Raw genomic sequence first — 17,375 nt, 5'->3', positions numbered from 1 at the left:
AAATGTACGGCCAAGTAGTAGATGTGTATGTCTGAGGACAAAATGGCCACGTTTTAACTGGAAGTGCATCAGTAACTTTCGCCATATTGTGACGGATACAGAGCATTCTTTTAACTGCCACATGCATACCAAATGCAATGATAATTATATTATTATTATTACAATTATTATTTCCCCCACTAATCAATTTATTCCTCATTAATTTTTGCAGCCCGCACCGAGCAGAATAGCCAGTCGCACTGATCGTTTCAGCTACATTTCAGTAAATCTCTGCTGAGTTAAGAAAAGTCGAAGCCGAGAATGGAGGTGGATTCTCCAACCCTGTACAAAACGGCATCTACGCATTGGAATCCTCTTTCTCTGCTTTGGCGAGGAGTAGCACGCAACTTCTGAATCAGCCGAAAATAAAACTTTGTGTTTTCCCGTCCCAAATCGACCACTGCCACACCGTACCTTCTCCTGTTGCAGTCGATAGAGCTTCACGTCTTTCACTTCTGCTTCTTCACTCGCGCAATTATGTTGGCCTAATTACACATGTGCAAAGTGAGGAAGGCGAGCGTGTTGAGACAAGTCAGCTTCGGTTCAGTCGTATCGTTAGTAGCCTATAGCCTACGCTGTTTAAATTATCAAATGAAGCAGAACCAACTCAGGTTGTCTCAATTATCTGAGCAAGTGACAATATTTTGTAACTGCCGCACAAGTAAATTATGATTAATGACGGAACTCAAATTTATGAAGTTATTTCAACAGAAAATCTTAACGTATATCCTCTTTTTTTTTTTTTAAGTGTAGCTCACGTCATCTTTGAAAACGCGGTTTTCATGATAGCAAGTAACCAAATTTCCGACTCTGAGGGTTATTCAAGTACTATTCAAGTGCTTTTCCCCAATTAGGAAGCTATTCCACTTTTCAGAGTTCATCGTGACTTGAACACGCACGGTACGTTAACTCGGTTAGGGGCTTCCATTATGACGTCATTATGGTCCATATAAGACGTGTGCTGTTGGCGAGACTGATCAGTTATCGCACTGCAACTGAGAAAACGCTAACTAACTAGAGAAAAGGCTCTGTACTTGAGATGATGTTCAAGGGAAATGAGGTAAGTGCCACTGAACGTGAGATAAGCCAGTCAAAGGCCATGCTTCTGGAAATATGTGATATTTATGATCGGTGCCCATACTAATATAAGGACAAGAGGCAGTATTATGGGTGGGCCTATCTAAGGAAACATCAACAACACAATCTGTTCTAACCGGTTACACTGGAGAACATTAAAGTGGCCTGAACGTTAATGTGTAATTTCAACAAATGAAATGAATGTGTTGCGAATCTAATTTCAGTTTGTTGTGTCTTTCAGACTGAAGAAAAATATGCTAGCAGCTCGCTGGACACCAGCTTGGAAAGCAGCCCAGTGGGAGACTCTTCCGCTGTGACTGAGGAGAGCCAAGGAACCAAAAGGAAAATTAAGGTATGAAAACACATTTGTACCTTATTATGGTTCTTATGGTTTGACTGAAGGGGTAATTCGTATCTTATCATATATCCAAATTCACACTTAGATTTAATACATGTGTTTGGATTAAAAATATGTGGGAATAACTGCTGAAGCCGTCTCTCTGTGTCTCTCTGTCTCTGGTGCCCGTGCCGGTGCGGAGCCAGTGCTGCCTTGGTGCCTTTTGAGAACCGGCCCGCATTTCCACAGGTTTGGGAACCGAACGCTACATAGCGAAAGTCTGCGCAAACTCCATGGGGAAAAAATAATGTCGGACAGAACGCATCTGCTTGCTTTTTACTTTTATGCTAGGCTTCCACACAGCGAAACACCTCACAAATTTTGCCCAAAAACTTTTTGCTCTGGTGCGAAATTCATGAAAATAGTAAGCCTGTCACCTAGCTCAAAAGTTTAAAAGAGTGTTCAAATGATGGTCTGCAGTGGTCTATTTGCACCAGCCAGAGCTGAGAGCGTGAGTGTTTTTTCTGCCATTCTGGGTCAGACTACGTTCATGTAACATGTAAACAACAGCCCGTGTTGATGTAGACGCAAACTATTGCCCATACATCTTTTAATCGTATACATTTTTTCATGCTACATATAGCCTTTAGCCTATCACTATCTTGGTCAGACTTTTTTGTTACTCCCGCCTCTCTAGAGAACGTCACATTGCAAACACGTCAAACACTGAACTGATTGGTTCTCACGTGGTTTTTATTTGCATAACCTCTGACGTCGGCGGTTCCAACTTTTAGGACCAGCAATTCTGTGGTGCCGTGCCGGTGCCAGCTTTTCGGCACCGGCACCAGTATTTTGTCAGTGGAAAAGCGCGGCCCTGGTGCTCGATTAGGCACTGGCACTGCGGCAGTGGAAAAGGGGTATCTGTGTTAAAGAGTTGTTTTGTCATAACAGTCGATATCAAGCTATTATTCTGCATTTCGTCTTCAATATCCAGGTGAAAACAAGGAAGGCTTCCCTGAAAGCCAAAACTAGGCAGCAGAAAGCTGCAGCGGCCGCACGGAGGGTGGTCATACGTCAAAGAAAGGCCCGGAAGGTGGCCACACAAAGGGCGGCTGAAAGGAAGATTGCTGCACAGAAGGCTGCAGAGAGGAAGGCTGCACGTAAGGCAGCAAAAGCTGCAAGAAAGAAGGGTGGTTGCAAACTTGCTACCAAGATTAGATTTGGTCACCCAGATCTGAAAAATTTCAAGTTCTCTGCTATCATCCTTAGATTCTTGGACAGTATGACAAATGGGTATGATCTCTTTGACACGACTTTATTCATGCCAGAAAAAAAATCAGATCAAATCATGTACAGATACAATTTATTTAGCAAATAAGCGTGTAATTTTGTTTCTCATGAATTTAGGATACAGTTTTTAAAAAAGGTAACCTGTTTCATGCTGTTATTTTATATTACTATATATATGGCACTGTCAAATGTTGGCCCTACATTTGGGATTCACACTTTGAGTCCCAGCTGTAACCCACTCACCCAGTGCTTGCGGTTGGAAGTTTGACAGTATGACAGTTTGACCTCGAGTCAGCGTTGTGTTCAGGCACCTGCGCACTAGCAGGTAGAGTTGCAGGTAGAAGTACAGCGCTTTTCTCTCAGTGCAGTATAAGGCTTGATGGCACTAAGTCATTCATAAAGGGGAAAATAAATGTTGGCTTTATATGTGATGGAGGACATGACACAACTGAGGTTACTGATGCAAAATTTCACAAACAATTGCTCATTCCAATGTTGGTGAGGCAGGAAAAAATGTATTCACACAAACAAATTCTTTTGCAGGAATCAGTCACTGATTGCGGGGAGCACTGGGAATGAGGTGAGATTTTCTAATAAGCTTTGCTTCTGTTGGATATAATTTGTAAGATATTATTTGTTCATGTGTAGAATTTGTAGAGCATACTGAAGCCAGAGTATCATCATAAACTCAGAGAGAGACAGCATATTTCACATAATTCTGGTTAGCTGTTTTGTTTGACAGATTTTAGAATCTGTCCTTAGAGAAAAAAAAAACATTTCAACAACAAAAATGACTTCTTCCTTTTAGAAATTCATCAAGCACCCATTGTAAGGAATAATTCAAAAAAGCAAAAAACACAATGTTTAGTGTAAACTTTTATTTTAATTATGATTTATTTCTAAATTTGACTGTTATTCCTTTTTCTTTTCTTGGATTTTATATAAGCAGTTATTATTCACTGTGTTGTGGGCGACGTCCCTTATTTTATATGACTGACTCTTAAAAATGTATTTCCTTATGGACAGGCTCCCTTGTTACTGTTCAGTATTACTAGAGACAGTGTCATTGGAGATGGAGGAGCCAAAAGCATCAGTACTGAGACCATTTTTGGTGCTTGTTTACAGATTTGCTTTATGATGGTTCTTTTTTTCAATACAGAAAATAATGGATGCCATTAGCCAAAATGTTCTGGATTTTGTGAAGGTGGCAACAGACTTATGTCTGTGTGTTATCCTTCCAGCGGTCTGCCATATGACTGGAGCAAATCCAAGCTCCTTTGAGGTGTTTGATTCTGGCATGGAATCCGGAGCATCTACTCCTCACTGTGGATTTTTTGACACTCCCTCACCTAATGCGTAAGTTTAGCAGAAACCTATTGTCTCTTATTGTCATGATGTTATAGGCTATTTAGCTCAGTTTCAGCACAGTGTAATTCTAGGCAGTTTTTGATGAGTGTTGGGCCATCACAGGTGATTGTCCTAAAAAATACAACAGATATTTCGATTTAATAATTAATTATTTTGATATACTAATTTATGTAAACTATTAATATCGACAGTAGGTGGGTATAATCTCTAAGTACTGTAAACAAAAAGTTGTGAATGTTAATCTAAATTACAGAACTTGTAGGAAGGGACTTTTCATATGCTACAGAAATAAGTAGAATATATGTGTGTTTTACTGAAGGTCTGAAAGTGGAAGTGAAAAGACCCTGGAAATGGCACCACTGGAGTTGCTTTTTGGTCTCTCTGAAGCTGACATTGACACCGTTGCTCAGGAGGCCATAAAAACAAAAGCAAGGCAACTCATCGATGGCTTTAAAACTTCCCATCTCAGAGGGATCATGGGAACCCCTCTACTGGCCTCGTTTCTGGTTGCCGAAGTGGTGTACCAGATAAACTCTGTGATTACACTGGCCTTGGAGAATGATGAACAAAGGCCTTTTTTCAAGACCAGGAAGTGTTGTGCCAGGGCAGCTGAAGAGATGGTGTGTACCATCTGTGAGCTACTGTCTACATTCACAGTGGGACAGGTACCATCAAGAACAGGCTCCCCTGAAGGACAGGTCACCCCTGCAAACCAGAATGGACTGCTGGTAAATGCCTGTATGACAAAGGCACTGAAGGACATTTGTGACCGGTACCAGGCACAGCTAGAAACAGAGGGAGAAACAACACCAAAGGACACCTCTGAGGAATCGACTCCTGACATTTCAAGTTTGAAATCGTCTGTAGAGAGTTGCTCGGTTGAACCTGGTCTGATCCCCGGCACAACAATGCCCACTGAATGGCCGGCCTGCAACAAGCGCCATGTTGTCAGGGAGATTGTTATAGATACAGACAATATGACGGATCTGATCTCTCCCTCAGATTATCTGACTGATGTTACAGAGGAGGTCTCCCTGCCAGATTATTTAAATGAAACTCCTGAGGAGATAACCCTGCCCGGGAGGGTGCCTGGAACTATGCAGGAGGCAAGCCCGCACGCTCCTCAGATAAAAAAGGACCGGGGCAATGTATTAAAAAGATTACTTAGCTGCTTTCAGATCAACAAAAAGGTGAGATGTAGTTCTTTCTTTGCTGCATTTATATATTTCTTTGCAATTTGAATAATCATAAAATTCATTAAGAAACATTTTTTTTCCTATGCTGACTAAATGCCTTTTTCTATTGTAAAGTTTGGGCAATCCTACTAAACTAAAAAACTTTTTTCCCCCTCCTCAGCAGAAACCAGCTGGCACTTCATCTGAGGATGCATCCACCATCAAGGATGTGGAACAGAAGCCTCAGAAATGCTGTATTCTGAGGAGGATCCTGACCACCATAAGGAAGGGTCACCTCCTATGCTCCTAACCTCCTAAGGAAATCTACTGGGGCTTCATCTTAGGGTGCACTGACCATCAGGATGCCAAACAGGGACACCAGAGATGTTCTGCCATGAGGAAGCTCTTGAATGATTCTGCCATCAGGAAAAGTCACCATTCTCATCCTGCCACCTTCAATAAAGCTTACATCTTCATTTGTTGTCTTGTGTATGAGTTCAGTTCCGCTGTGCTGTGTCAACAGTAATAGTGTAGTAGTAACTACAGAATTTCCCGTGGTAATTCGAGGTTTGTGGTTTCAAATGCTAAGCATGGCACCTCACTGCTGATGTGCACCCCAGGAAGATATTTTACCTCTTTGTGTCCTTGTTTTCTATCACAAGCCTGATGTAATGTTACACAGTTTAACATTTTGCACCGACCTCCTTTTCTAATGTGCATTTGTTATATGTTAATGGCATTTTTCACCGTTAATTTTCAGTACATTTTGTCTACTTTCCAGTTGCTAACGAAGCACACAGTGATTCACAGATTTCTGCCGTCATGTGGCAAACAAACAGGATAGCCAACAACGTGAATTCCGAACCTTGTGCCTACCGTAACAGTGATTTTTAGGGAATGTAAGTTCACGGAGGCATACGTAGCCAAGTGTCTAGTAATTGCTTTTGATAATAGACCAATTAATCCTACAGCTAGCTAGCATGGAAAGTGAAGTGTGAGGTCTAATATGAATAGCCACAGACTACCAACTAGCTAACACTGCTAGCATAGCTAGTGAGGTATGAGATCTCTTATTAGTTTAATACTAATAACCACACAGGGTGGTCTGGTGGCACAGTGGGTAGCGCTGTCGCCTCACAGCAAGAAGGCCCCAGCCGGGCAGCAAGGGTCCTTTCTGTGGAGTTTCTCCCCGTATCTGCGTGGGCTAGCATAGCTAGTGTGGTATGAGGTGATAAAGCATGAAAGTGGAATGTGGTGTGATCTCCCTATTTGCAACTATTATGCTATGCACCTTATAAAATGTTGGTCTTACCCTGCGCTCACCCTGGCAGCGACAACAAGCAGCAAAGCGACAGGAAGTCATTCATTTCCAATGCTCACTGGGAAACACTGAGTGACACGGCGCCACTAGTCACCTGGCGACAAAATCGTCAGGACTTGGCGACAAAAAAAGTTGAGCAATGATAGCCAATCAGAGGGCAGATGTGTTCCTCTTATATTCTTTCGCTGTGAGATGTTTTCTTAAACTTTAGTTCCTATATTAGCATTTTGGTTCCCAATGCTGTCTCTGTGCATGGATAGCGGCGATTGCAAATGCTACTCTGCGGTCCATTGTGAAATATTCATTCAACCTTTATTTAGTTCTCAGGGAGAAATTGAGGGTAGCCCTCATTTTCCATGTTGCCAAGAGTACAGAAACAAACGATAGTGTTTGAAGCAAGATCACACTATTTATAGGAAAATAAATTCCCTCCAAAACATACTTTTGTGCGGGAATGCAGCTGATATGTTCAGGCACATAGGCTGTTGGGCGATATACTAATAGGCCTGCCTCTCATAAAATACAAACATACAGCTCCACGATGAATATAGCGAAGACGTAAATATAGCATATAAATAAATATAACATATAATAATATTTAGTACTATATATATATATATTTTTTTTTTTTTTTTTTGGAAAATTGATGCATCTCTTGTCGATATATTTGTAGCCCACTTCCTCCTCAAAACTATGTTAGCCACGCCCACAAGCTGGCTGCAAGCAACAGCATGGCGACTGCAAGGGACAGCAATACAGCAACTTGACGACAAAAAGTCGCTGCCGGTGTGAGCGCAGTGTTAGACGTCAATTTCATCAGTGTTTGATAGATAGGCTACCATGTAAAGAGAACTAATGTTGGGAATAGCTAGCTAGCTCCAGTTAGGCTAAACATAATGTGTTCCACCCTATTGGCAAGCTTGTTAACTGCAGTGTTTAAATGACATCATTTCTCATGACCGGGAAGCCACACTGGATTTTGGCCCGAGGACAGATTGGGCTACTAACGCTCCTGGTTGGTGATGCAATGCGTTTTTGTAATGTTTTGTGACATTAGCGATAGAGACTATAGAGTATCTACCAATAGACATTTCATACCGTCTGAAAGATACACAGCCCTACATGGAACATTCTAATCTGTTATTACACGTCTTTGTTGAATACTGGATTCTGATTGGTCAATTACGGCATTCTACGGTGTGTTATTTCTGTATAGCAGACTGTTGCTATGGTGCTATTTTTAGCGGAAGCAATAAAATATTTTTTAAATCAATAAAAAAAATTTTAAATCAATATTTTGTGTCAAATTATTGATTACTAAGTAGCCGTGTAATAAGCGGGATAATGTACAGTGAGCCTGTCATTGTAGCGAAATAAAACCCTTCAGGGTGATTCAAGACCCCTCTGCTTTGTGTCGGGGTCCTGCATCACCTTGTCAGAGTTTATTTCGCGATATTGACCAATTCGCTGTACATTATCCCTTACATATTTCAATTGGCTCTAACTGGTTTGGGAATGAGAATTTTAAGGTGGAACACAAAATGAGTGGCGCAGTGGGTAGCGCTGTCACCTCACAGCAAGAAGGTCTCAGGTTTGATTCCCAGCCGGGCGTCCAGGGTCCTTTCTGTGTGGAGTTTGCATGTTCTCCCCGTGTCTGCGTGGGTTTCCTCCGGGAGCTCCAGTTTCCTCCCAGACTTCTTCAGGTTTCCTCCCACACAGTCCAAAGACATGCAGGTTAGGTGAATTGGAGACACTAAATTGCCCCTAGGTATGAATGTGTTTGTCTGTGTGTCTGCCCTGCGATGGACTTGCAACCTGTCCAGGGTGTTTCCCCGCCTTTCGCCCTATGAGCACTGGGATGGACTCCAGCACCCCCTGCGACCCTAATCAGGATAGCGGTGTGAGTGAGTGTATTAGCCAGTTATAATTCCCCTGGAATAAACACGCGTGAGCCATCCAGATGTACGTGAGTGAGTGAGTTTGTTAATTAATTAGTTTGTAGTGAGGCCCATGAGGTGGTTTGTTAAAAACAAACAAGCAAACAAACAAAAAAACCTCTTTGAGCAAACAAGCATGATTTGTATTCTCCATTAAACCTGAAAATTATGAAATTATTGAGCTATGGCTCAATGAATTTCTCTTGACTGAGTGACATGATCCTGCATAAATACAGACTTCTTTCATGCAAACACGGGATTTGAAACAAGGATAACCTAGTTAACTGTGAAAAAAGTCATGAAAAGCAGTGACCAAGAGAATCTAGAACTTGACAGAGAACACCACTGCTCTCTACCGTGCAACAATGTTTAAAATGTTCAGGGAAGTCAAGCATTGCAAGAGAAGTGGGACAGATATGCTCAGAATTGCATAAGATGCCGAGTGCAGGGGGGTATTCTAAAAAGCGGGTTTAGTGAAAACTTTGTTAACTCAGAGCAAGTAGTAACCCTCATAATAGAAGAGCTCTATGGTTTTGTTTTGCTAGGAGAATGAAGCCATAGGGCTCCTCTGTTAGGAGGTTCACTATTTTGAGTTTTCACTAAACGCGCTTTTTAGAATACCCCCCAGGTCATGCATTGGAGGTGTGCAGCTTGTAACACAGCTCAGGGAGGAGACACATATTGAGGACTGTTCACCTGTTTAGCTTGACTGGAATGATGCAAATATCTCTGCATCCCTTTCTTTTGACTACTCGACTTCTTGCATCATCCTTTTTTCTGTTTATGCTTTTTGTTTGTGATGGAAGCAACTTGTGTTTAATAAGACACATCTTCAACTTTATGAAATATGAGTGCTCTCATAATGATGAGGGTCCCCCCCCCTTTTAGTTTACATCTCAGATTGCCATATCCAACTGAGATATTAGAGCCCCTAGCTCACATGTAGCTGGCATCTCACGAAAAAGTGGTTTATGGGACTCCTCTATAAACAGCAAAATAAGGTCCAAGTTTGAAAATTGTCTCAGCTGGAGGAATGGCTGTTAAGTCGTTCAGTCTGGAATAAGACACCCCCTCTCCAAAAGGGAACCATTTTTGCACCAGAACTGCAAATACATTAGTGCCTCTAAACCCAGGTTAATTGATTCACATCCTCTTTGAGCCCCGCAAAGGATGATTACGTCCAGTTTTGATCAGAGACTCACAGGCACCACTTAGAACTCCTCTATGTCCTACGCGTCCGGGGTCTTCTTCCACGTCCTCCACGTCGTCTGGGTCCTCTATGTCGTCTGCTTCTGGAGCGACAGCTGTAGTTTTCTGTGTCTTCACTGGATCCTGCAGAGGACTGTGAACTTCTGGACTCCATCATACTACTGCGATCTATCAAAAAGTTGTTTCAAGATTGGGTGGTTAATATAAGGGTCACAGTTGACTTCAAAAACCATCCTAGATTGAACCAATCCTCAGTCAAGACTTAGCACTCAACTCAGGAATTTAAAAATAAAATAGCAAATGAATAAATCCACTGTGGATGGCAAAATGCAAGAAATGCCACTGCAAGACCAGACTCTACAGCTTGAGACAGGCCACATTAACATCTTAATTCCAATTAAATTTGCATGAAGAACCAGCAATGGTTCGCAATATTGTTAAAAGCCAAGAAACCAAGGGGTACAGCCTCCACATGGGACAAGTTCAGGCACATAGAATACCTGCTAAAGACAAGTGTCTTTGCCTCAATTCAGCACCGAGGCTTGTATTTTCCTGAGAGTCAGTACTTGTTCCATTATAAGAAAAACAACCTCACTCCTTCCACCACATTAAGATACTGCTGCTTAACAGTGATTCATCACAACTGCATGACAGAGCCTTACCGTTTTCTTCTCTTCGTACTCTTGTCAGGGTTGATGATCAAGTTCTGCTTGTTTAAAAGCTTGTCCATCTTGGAAACCATAAACTGAGAGAAGAAGTCACTAATGGTTTAAAACAAAACCTACACTGCTATCATGAAAGGCCCAAACACAAAACACACATACTATGACAAAGCCAGACGCTAACCAGGACCAGCAACAGCAGTCTAGTTACTTGAGCCATGTTGAAGAACAATTCAGAAAGGGATAACACACCCTGCCTCTACAAAGGTTTATATAGCATCTTGATTTTGACGCTCAGAGAACATACCCGGCGTTGTGTAATCACTTTACAACGTGGGAGGGTCTAATTACGAGCTTGATCAATCAGGCTGGTCATAAACAAAGAAATCATGAAGGCGTGATCAAATGATGACAAGCACATTTTGCTCATTTAAGCTAAACACCTCTTAGGCTTTAGAAACAGTCATCACAGTTTAGAAATGGCCGTAAACTAATGCTTAACTGGGGAGGATAGCCACGCCCGAAGCAGATAATTAGATTGGTTCCTCTAGGTGCAGTTAAATAAAAAAATATAGAAACTATCGAACCATTCCTCACTAATAACTGCAGGATGCGATGAACTTGTGTGGCCTATATTTCCAGCTGAATCTGACTGCTACTGGGGTTTTATTCTTTAATTAAAAAGGTCCAACAGCCAAATGAAGAATACGCTGGTAGGAATATGCATAGGCTATGTAGCTGTCAGGTTTAACAACAACAACAAAAAAAAAACGATCTAAAAAACCTCAATAATTGTAGTACAGTATAATTTTCTTTATGTTCAGTGCTTGACTAGCTCCTGTCTTAAGTTGTTTTAAAACTCTGTGCGCTGCGTAGGAATTGGAAATATCCCCTCAGAGTTGCATATTTGCTTATAAGAAAAGCTCATAAATGCACAATGGCCACACTACTTTACACTGCGTGAAAAGAGGTGTATCCGGACTTGAATACTCTTGTATATTCCCGGATACTCCACAGACAATCGGCTGTATCCGGCAGTTTGCAGCTCTGTTACGCGGCATAGAATACTCCTGAATATGTAGCAGGTTTGGTGGTCTGCCTAGAGCCCTAAATTGCCATTGTGAATAATCCCTTGGGGGTGCTTGCAAGGGAACATTTGCACTTCGCACCTTGGGCCACCAGGTATCCTGCAATTGGTCAAAAGTCTTACTTTGGATTGGTGGAGCAATGTCTTGCCCCTCCTCTATAACCCTTCCCCATTGGTCCATTGTGTGTCCCCACACATGATTTCATATGGTTTATATTATTATTATTATTGTCATTGGTGGTGTTGTTTTATGTTCATAGGTAGACTGTATAGATAGTCTGTCAAACAAAAATTAATTGCACAAATTTTATTACAAATCAAGAAAATACAGTATATTATAAATTATAAGGCATATAAATTGACAATTACATATATATATACATATATATATGTATGTATATATGTATATATCAATGTACAACATATAACAGAATAGAATACATTAGAACAGAATAGACTGTAATATCATAGTATATAATATAGATGCTTTTTGGGAGCATAAATGAAACTCTAAATGTTGAGCATTCCCAAGAACAACCCAGCTTCCGTGGTCTCCATTGTGAATCTATCCGCACCAACTCATGCATGGTGATTCACAACATGTTTTTGGTCTTTGTCCAGTCCATTCTGTAGCACCCCAGCGCAGACAACTCTGTGCTAGTCGGGAGGACCCACGCTGGCCTTCCATCCAAGATGGCATGCTCCTCTTCAGAAATGTTATCTACTGACCTCCATATGGCAACCTCTTCCTCAGTTTAAAGAACACTAGCTCTGGCCTTGTGCTGCTGCAAAACACGGTGAAAACAGAAATTATATCACTGAAATTAGCAAATGGAGAAAAAGTCTAAGAACTACTGGGGAAATGATGTTTTGACTTACTCTTCTCCTTTGCCTCGTTCGAGTGGCGATCCTGCCCCCCTCTAGATTCCCTTCTTGGTTCATCCTGTAACTCTTTTGAATAGTCTCAACAGGTCTTGCAGGATGCTACAGAGAGAAAAAAAGTGGAGAAGAAAGGAAGATTGATTAAAAGTTTGTTTAGAATTCCAGGCACTGCTATGAAACAATCGCGATGATATAGTCTACCGATAAAACACGTTGTCTTACCTTGACTGTGGATCATATCTGTGCGTGTTGTTTTCAGCATTATGCATTCTCCACACAGCTTCCTGCAGAAGCAAAATTAGTACAAGAGTTCAATTCAACCACATTAAGGGATAAAGCAGCTAAAGAAATGTGAATGTATCAGGATGTGCGGCAGTCAAAGACCGCCCTCAATGCGGCAGTCTGATACGTTTTGATGCGAACGTATCAGAATGTGCGGCAGCCAAAGACAAAAGCCAGAAAGCTACAGAAATAAACTTACCGAAACAGCGTTATTTCACGCTCGTATTCTTTTGACTCCTTTTGCGCCTCTTTGATGGGACTCCATCCTGTCCAACCGCCGAATAACATTCTCCATGAACGTTTACTGCTGTTCAGACATCTTCTTAAAAATGCATTTAACGGGGACACCAGGGGGGTATTTCAGAAAGCGGGTTTAACAAACTCTGAGTTTAATCCTGAACTCTGAGTTGATGAACCCTGAGATGGGAAACTCTGAATTTTCGGTTCCAGAAGAGCTGATCTGAGTTGGTTCGATCAACTCTGAATATGTTAACTCCGAGTTAAGCGTGTGCATGACAATTATAAAAAGCCATCATCAATGGAGCTCTGATACTACGATTCACCATGGCAACCTGCGAAAACAAAAGTCGTTTTACTTTACCCCGCTGCAGTTAGAAATTCTGATACGTGTTTATGGTGAGTATGAGCACATTTAGCGTGGGAGAGAATTGCTGCCCGAGTCAATGTGTAAGTTTGAATGCAGAAATCTATTCATTTAACATGTAAGCACACTTTCTTTTAATATTACAGGTGGAAGTGGTGGAATGTTATTGAATAAAATTCTATTTTCTTTAAGGAGCAATCCCATGGGCACAAAGCGCATTTGGCAGCTGCTGAAAATGAAATATAAAAACATAGTTCAAACAGGTAAGACATTTTTCTTAGGCCTATAGGCTCATGATTGTACCTCATTTTGGTTTTAATCATATTTCACATATTAAATAAAGTAAATGTCATTCAGTGGCTATTTCAACTTGGAGTAGCTTTAACCCCCAACAGCTGTTTTAAGACACACAAATGTCCTCTCGCCTAATATCCTGCTTCGCAGATTAACATTTGGGCTGTAAATACTCCCAGAGATTTTGCCAATGATAGTAGTTTAAAGTATACTGAAACAGAAAGCTCTTCTTCACCACAGGATGATGATGAAGACACGTTGTCTGCTGCCACAGAGAGGGATTCAGAAAGGCCTACTGTGGTTTACATTAATATTATGTATGGTAGCTACCGATATTTCTCTCCCTATTAAAATGTTTTTACATTCTTGTGTGGAATTTTGAGTTTAAAATGCACATTGAAGGGATGACATGTTCTTATCCTTTTTAACAGAGCATGACTGGGCATTACCAGGAGGAGAGTCCATCAACCTCCACAGCACAGATTGACACAGTGAGATGTTAAATAAATGCCAGGTTAATTCTGCATGTAGATCTGTAGAATTTAATGCCATCCTTATGTTTTCTAAGTTATGAATTAAGGAGTTGTATAAAATACATCTCCTGAAGAAAATGGCTAAAACTGACGGAGAAATGATGCACTTGCAGTGGCAGATTAAATGGCCTATCTTGAAATTCAATTACTGGAACACCAGTTAGAGGCGGGTGCATGCTCACAAGTGAATTGTTAATTGTTGGAACAATCTAAATATAGTGATTGTTGCATTTGCATTTGTAGGAAATAAAGAAGACCAAATAAAATGTGACTGATTTTTCTTTATTTGACTGCTGGGGGTGGTGGTATCTTAATCTGTGAAATGTTTTTGGCAAATTCTCTCGGACGGCTCCTCCATCCAGGACATCTGCAGGGTGGATGGGACTGTCTTCCTCAGGGTCGTTCATTTGTGTGGCAGGGTGCTGCTCTCCTCTATTTGTGGCAATATTATTATGGAGAATAACACATGACAAAATAATGTCACATGCCATCTCTGGGGTTACCCTGAGTTTACGCAGACACTGGAGCCGAGCTTTGAGCATGCCTATCGTCATCTCAACCCAGGCTCTCGTCCTGCAGTGGGCCACACTGGAACGTTGTTGGGGGCCCAGCTCAGGGTCAGGGTAAGGGCTCAACAGAGAGGGCTGCCATGGGTACTCTCTGTCACCAAGCAGGTGGCCATCAAACTCTCCTGTAATTATATAGTGGATATATTTTAAGGGTGTTAAAAGAGGGAGACGAGGAATGATATTTGTGCAAAGCTTTACTTATCATGTGCAAATCTGTTGCTCAGGTAACACTAATGATACATTCGTATATCATGCACAGAGCTGGGCCACTGGCTTCAACATTTGTGATCAAGTGTGCTGCATCACATATGATCTTGACAGTGCAGAGAATGAGATATATTAGTTGCAGTATATTGTGATGTACAGGCTTTGTTATTGTAAGACAATAGTCAGTGTACCTGCACATTAATGCTGTGGAAAGACTTCCTATTCACATAGTCTACTTCATTAACTGAAGGAGCAGTGATAGGGATCTGTGTGCCATCGATGCAGCCCATGACACTAGGAAAGGCTGCAACATAAAAACTAACGACTGATCCCAGTCGCAGCAGAATGTCATGAACACGATATAATTTAAAATATCATCATTAACATCAACTGAATGATTCTACACAAGTCACCTGCAATCCTGTGTAATTCCTCTTTGATGGTCCTTAGAGGTCTGACACTAGAAAAATGTGCAGTAGCCGTTTAAGTACAAGGGACACTTTTTTACGGCTCTACAAACAGTTGCTTTCCCGATATACTAGGCGTCGCCAGTGTTATAAAGGAAACTCCCGTCGGCAAAAAAAATGAAGAGCAAAGAATTTGCTCCGATCCGAGAGCAAGAAGTCCAAGGTGTCTAATATAAGAGATGTAGGCCGCAGTTGTTCGGATAAATGATAGATAGGGATGAAAAACGGCAACGCTCGATTACGTAGTCATCAGGGAATGATAATACATCTAATCGGGGTCTCAAAAACCTCTCCCGACATGCGAATGCTATGCGAATTAATTTGGTTTCAACACCGATCGGGTTAGCGACGAAAGGAGACGCCATGTTTGACAGCTGCTTCAGGTTCAGCCGGAGGGAGGAGCTAGGGAGAAACCAGCGAGCAGGTTAGGTTCACAAAGTCAGTTACCACGGTAACTGAACCAGAGTTTGAGTTACCTCGCTTTCTGGAACGGAAAACTCAGAGTTTCCTTCATCTCAGGGTTAACAAACTCAGAGTTTTCACTAAACCCGCTTTCTGAAATACCCCCCTGGTACTGAGGAGAAACATTCCAAACAAACAAGCGAAGAACAACAACAACAACAACAAAAATTCCTGTGCCCTGTAAACTTTTTTTTTTTTAAAAACTCCAGTACCCTTTGTCCCGTATCCCTAATACCGTTTGGTTTTTAGCTGTCAGAAATAAAAAATAAATGGATCCATTCTTTTACCCGCCCGGCACATGAGCCGCTTATGCAGTTGCGGCATAGTTTCTAATCTATTTAATAGCGCTACGTCAAAAGCAGTAAAAATGCAACATTGCCGAGTTTTTTTTAAAAGCCTTGCTTTCACCCAGTGGCTGAGAGGAGAGCATTGAGGGCGGTCATCAAGAGGCTGTGGCGGCCGTCAATCAAACTGTGCAACTGTGGGGCCGACGAATTTCTTTGCTACGTCACAAAAACCAAACTTTGTAAAACTTTACAGATATGAAGGGAAACGCTGTCAGCCGACATCATGGTCAAAAAGAAAGGAGAAAGATCTTTTATCCCTTCTGACCATGCTGCTCATCCAATAGAGATTTTGGCTTGATATAAAGATTTGCATTGAAATTGTTTTATTTTATGTAATATTTTATTTTGAGCCTTATTTAGTCTTATAGTTGGATTTGGTCAGGGGTTTAACTTGACAGACTTGAGCTGTATGATGCCTTCTGTTTTGCTTAAGTACAATTGCCTTTGATGGGCCTGTAATGGCCAATGCATGTTGGATGTCTGCCAATACAAGTGTATACAAGTGTTTCTTATTCAGTTAGACTGACATTATATCTAAGTTTTACGTTATCTCTCAGTGTTGGTAACATGTCCCACATTGTCCCACACTACTACTTGTCCCCCATTTGGTCTGTTTGCATCTGGTCACCCTGTACCTTTGACCCCAAGTAAAGGACAGTTGCATAACCATCAAATATGTAATTAATGAACCTCTCATTTAGACTTTTTTTTTTTAAAAAAAGTCTAGCAGTCTAGCAGCTGTATTCAGTTAAGTTTCAGTGATTGCACACACACACACTGTGAACAGCGAGCAGTGAATTTGTCCTCTGCATTTAATCCATCCAACACACCAGTAGTGAACACACACCAGACGCGGGAGCAGCCTCCTTGGTAAGCCGTGGATGTTGGGCCTGGGAATCGAACCGGCAACCCTCCAGTCACAAGCCCGGTTCTCTACCCTTTAGACCACGGCTGTCCACATTTGTGGACATTTGTGGGAGTTTTCAGGTCCGCATAACAAAGTTCTGCGGGCATCCGAATACCTCCGGCAAACAGCAGGTTTGGCGGAAGTTTACTTTGTCCGGATATTTCCGAATAAACCACTTTTCACGCAGTGTTAAAAGATTTATTCAGCTTCTGTCTGTCCGAATAAAATTAATGGATATTTTGACAAACACGTGGGGCAGTGAAGTTGTCTTAAAATTGCGTGTATTGTGTTGAAATTCAAAAACAGAGTCGAATAATTG

The sequence above is a fragment of the Chanos chanos genome, chromosome 5 (genome assembly GCF_902362185.1).
Source record: "Chanos chanos chromosome 5, fChaCha1.1, whole genome shotgun sequence".
NCBI classification, from domain to species: domain Eukaryota; kingdom Metazoa; phylum Chordata; class Actinopteri; order Gonorynchiformes; family Chanidae; genus Chanos; species Chanos chanos.
The sequence above is the reverse complement of the archived record's forward strand: the minus strand, read 5'-3'. Positions refer to the sequence as shown.